Genomic DNA, 5,222 nt, shown 5'->3' with positions numbered 1-5,222 from the left:
CTTGGTATAGTCTTCAGGTTTTTCTATGTATATGATCATGTCATCTACAAATAGGGATAATTTGACTTCCTTCCTATTGGTATGTCTTTTGTTTCTTTGTCTCTTGCCTGATTGATCTGGTTACAGCTTCTAGCACTATGTTGAGTAAGAATAGTGGTGGATCAAAGACATAAACATAAGACCTGAAATTCTGCAAGTACTAGAAGAAAAGATAGGAGAAACACTTTAAGATATGGTAGAGGCAGTGATTTTCTGGATAGGAATCCAAAAGCACAGGAAACAAAAGCAAAATTGACAAATAGGATTATAGCAAATTAAAAAGCTTCCACACAGCAAAAGAAGCAATCAACAAAGTGAAGGGACAACCTACAGGAAGGGGAAAATATTTGCCAAGTATTTCTCTACTAGGGGGTTAATAACTATAATATATAAGAAATTTTAAGAAACCTCAACAACAGCAACAAAACAAATAATCCAATTAAGAAATAGACAAATGACATGACTAAGTACTTCTCAAAAGAAGGAATACAAATGATCAACAAATATATGAAAAATGGTCAATATCACTAGCCATCAAGAAAATGGTAATCCAAACTACAATGAGATGTTATCTCACCCTGGTTAGAATGGGTATTACCAAAATCTGTAAGATAACGAATGTGGATGACAATGCCGAGAAAAATAAATTCTCAAACACTGCTGGTGGGAATGTAAATTAGTATAGACATTATGCAGAAAGGTAAGGAGGTGCCTCAAAAACCTGAAAATGGAACTATCATGTAATCTGGTTATCCCACTTCTGAGTATATATCCAAAGGAAATGCAATCAGCATAACCAAGAGATACTCATGTTTATTGTAACACTATTCATAGTAACTAGGACATGGAATCAGCCTAGGTACCCATCAACAGATGAATGGACAAAGAAATTGTGATATGTCTATTCCATAGACAATGGAATATTATTTAACCATAAAGAAATCCTGACATTTGCAGCAAAGTGGATTGAACTAATATACAGTGAAATAAACCAGACAAAGAAGGTAAGTACCATATATTCTTTTTCAAACGGTCATTTGAAAGTAGAATAGTGGTTACTGGAGACTGGGAAGGGTGAGTAGGGGTAGTAGGGTGGGAAAGGCAAGTTGGATTTGATAGTAAGTAAGTATAGAAACATCACATTGAACCCCACTAATATGTACAATTAATACATGTTAATACAATATTTTAAAAAGGTATAAAAATAAAAGAAAATACATTAGTAATATAAATAAAAGCAACGCTTACGAAAATAATCAAAGGGCAAGCACTGTGGGAATTGTTTAAACTAAATGTATGCCAGGTTCAACAACAGAAACCTTAAAATCATGAAAGGTAATGTGCAAAAATCATCAGAAAATCATAAAAGATAGCAACAACTAATAAATGAATAAACAACTAATAAATATGGAAATATTTTCAACACCATAATAATCAAAGACTTGCAAATTAGGATGACAATAAAATGTTATTTTCCCCAGCAAATTAAGAAACATTAATTTGTTTTAATGCGAGTACTTACTGTAGGTAAGGTCAGGTAAGGATACAATGGAATGAAGGCGTCCATACATTATAGGGGAGAGTGTAGATTGTTGCAAATCTTTTGGACAAAGAGTTGGTGACATATCCAAAACCTTCAAATATTTCTTTCCTTTGAACTAACAACTCCATTCCTAGGACTCAGACCCAAGGAAGTAAGCACAAATAGACTTCTGGTCATTTTTTAATTTTAACATGCCAAATAGTAAAATAGTTAATGTCAGGTACCACCACTCACTGAGATTTACATAATTGTTCTAAAATGCTTTTGTAAAAATTTATAATAGGAAAATGTTCACGTTGCAATATTTAGAAAGTGAAGTCCTTTCAACATGAGTATGAATCTATTTTGTATATAGTAGTTTTGCATATAAAAATGAGCATAATTATATGAAAACAGAAAGTAAAAAAATATAAAACGAACCCCAAATTTTATTTAGATAAGTGAAAAAAATCAACTCACCAAATTTCAACACTGCTATTGTTTTGGTTAGTGGTAATATTGTTGCGTTTTCTACCCTTTCTTTTCTGTTATTTTATATAATGAACATGTTTTTTATAATGAACATATGTTACTTTTAGAATGGACAAAACAAGAAAATTTGAAAAATAGTACACCCACACACAATGATTTTCCTTTACTGATTTACATAAATGTATGATTTTATTCAGTAGAAATCCATTAGCACAAAATTCACTTCCTATTACAGTTTGTCACTGTAGGCAGTTATTAAGAATCCTCCCCATCTTAAAGAGTACAAACCTATTTCTTTGGTTCTGCAGCCTGAGTTAAAGGTGGAGTAAGTGCTAACATTTCTTTTTTTCTAAAAAAACCATCAATTTCAGTACAGAGTCTCTACCTAGCCCTGAAAATGTCACTGGAAAACTGTAGTCCTTAACCTAAAAGCTTAAAATCTAAATTATATGGATGAATCAGTTTACAGTCATGAATAATATGAAAAGGTCTTTTAATCATAAAAGGCCTGGACAATGTAATGAATTGCTTTGCGCTTGGCCATTTCTGTAGATGAAATTTTTTTCCCCTAGAAATATTTAAGAGAGTGAATTTTGTGGTTGAAAGTCATTCCAACAGTGTGGGGAAAAAAATAGAGCTATAAATAGGATGAAAAACAAGTGAGCAGTTAGGAGATGGAGGGACAAACTGAAGGCCACAAAGGAGGCTGGAGAACAGCAGTGGGTTAAACAATGGGATCCGGAAACATCCTTTAAAGGCCTAGGGGAGCATAGAGAAAGAGATCGGCACAGCTTATGGACTCAGGTGATTTTTGGATGTCTACTTTTATGGACTGAAAAGGATTTATAAGTCAGGGGCTTTGGAAATAAGTAATCTTTTGTTACCATTTCACGAATAACAACATGAATAGTGATTAACAGTAGGAATTAATATTAAAATCCTTAGATTTGAATCCTTATCTAGGAAAATATGGTTTCCCAATTGGTACTCAATACTTACATGTCTAGACATTCCTCATATCAGAGCAGTGATACTTTTAAGGAGTTGACCTCAAATACAGACCCCCCCTCAAATAAACTCTGCCCAAGTAGTCTAATCATAAGAATATCTGAGCCTAGCTTGTCCTTCAGTTTTTCTAAAGGCCTTTCAGATGCAGCACCTATGACTTTTAACTCATTCTGCAATTTTGATGTGCATAGGAAAATACTTTTTCCATAACTGATTTCTCCTTCTTCTTGGTAATTTATCTACTGGTTAATAGGGAAAAAATGGTCTAAATGTGGATGCCAGTTTAAAACCTGACAGCCCTCCCTCTAAGCAGCATGCAGCTCTGTGGTGTGATGGTCGTCAGTGTCTGACAAGAGCTTTCTGTCCTTAGCCTGGCTCCCCAAGGTGGAGTCCAGATACTGGAGGAAGCCTGGTTTGTTCCTGCTGCAGTGGGTCAAGGCTCTGGCTTGGGCCAGTCCTAGATTCTGCCCTGGATGTTGTCTGCTGGTTTTAGGTAAGCTTTCCTTTCTTCTTTGGGTCCCTTTGGGCATGATCACGTCCTCAAATGGGAGGTTTATAGCTGGAGAACTCTCAGTGCTTTTTCATGTCTTAGCCAGTGTTATAGGAATAGTGCCATTTCCCTTCAATTCTCAGTGGCATAAGGCTTCATGTGAGTATGCTCTTTCCTTAAACTAAACTTTCATGTGCCCACTTACGTGTGTTCTGTGTAAGTACAGGTGTGTGTGTTCATGTTTGTATGAGTTTTTCATGGGTTTAAGCAAGATGGGGAGGAAAAACATAAGTAGTACAACCTATTTACTGTCTAGTAAGTGCTAGGCGATTATAGACATTAAATATTTAATTTTTATAGAAACCTTTAATTTAAATTTAACTTAATGAAGTATTTAATTTTCATAGAAACCATAGTGTCAGATATTATGATCACTTTTTAATCAATGAAGAAATGAGACAGATGTGATATTAAAAATGGGGCCCATGTTTATTTGATGTCAAAGTTTATGTTCATTCTATTATTTCCTGAGAATAGTTAAAAATGTTTTTTTTTAAAAAAGTCCCTTTGTGTTCATTTTGTACTGTCATCTGAAGCAGCTGTACCTGTTTAGAATTTATAGGTTTTTTTTTGCAGAAAGGCTCTAGTATAATCTTGTGTGTGTGTGTGTGTGTGTGTGTGTGTGTGCGTTTGTTTTTTTTTTTTTTGGTACCGGGGATCAAACTCGGGACCTTGTGCTTTCGAGGCAGGTGCCAGAACCACTGAGCTAAATCCCTGGCCCAAAGGTTCAACATCAGTGGTAATTTGAGAATTTTTTTTTTTTGGTAGCAGTGATCGAACTTGGCTCCTTATGCTTTCAAGACAGGCGGCGTAACCACTGAGCTAAATTCCCAGCCCTCTAGTATAATCTTATTAAATGTTCCTTAGTTTGTGTCTCCTGATATTTTGAGTTTGCTTCAATTTATATACCTTTGATACTTAGTAAAATAAAATGTGTTTCAATTTGTTTATCATTCAGTTCAATTGTGTTTTTTTCTCATATTGTTATCTAAATTCAATTTTAGTGCTTTAGTATTAACATACTTATATATCTTAAACTGTGTGTTGTACAAATAAATTTTAGGCATATTTGATACCAAACATAGGTTCTGGTCCACTGATTTCCTTTTCAATTGAAAATTGAAAGAATTAAAATTTTATAATATAAAATTAATAATCTTTCCTTTATGACCTTACTTGATACTTTAAGCTTGAGAAAGTTACTATTCATCTGTAGATAGAATATTTTAATTATTCTAATTTTTATGAATGTGTTAAATTGGAAGAAGTCTAGGAGACCAAGAGTGAGTGGTGAAGAGGCGATGAAGGGGAAATAAATAGAATAAAGATACGGCATATACAGGAACCTAATAATCTCAATAAATGTAATCATTATATTCCATAAACATGAGGTGAGATCAATAATATCAGTAAGAATGAAAATAGGGAAGGAGATTTAGAGAAGGAGGGAAGGAGAAAGGGAATAAAAAAAGAAAAACATTGTATTATGTACGTGTACACACTCCCCAAGATGATTGTAAATTGCATGTACAACAGACATGTACTAATAAAAATAAAATTTAAAAAAGAAGGATAAACTTAAGGCATTTGTAGGAAAATGAATGCACCTTG

Source organism: Heterocephalus glaber, unplaced genomic scaffold, assembly GCF_053883595.1.
Source record: "Heterocephalus glaber isolate CG9 unplaced genomic scaffold, H.glaber_assembly_v1.0 deba00000122, whole genome shotgun sequence".
Taxonomy (NCBI): domain Eukaryota; kingdom Metazoa; phylum Chordata; class Mammalia; order Rodentia; family Bathyergidae; genus Heterocephalus; species Heterocephalus glaber.
The sequence above is the reverse complement of the archived record's forward strand: the minus strand, read 5'-3'. Positions refer to the sequence as shown.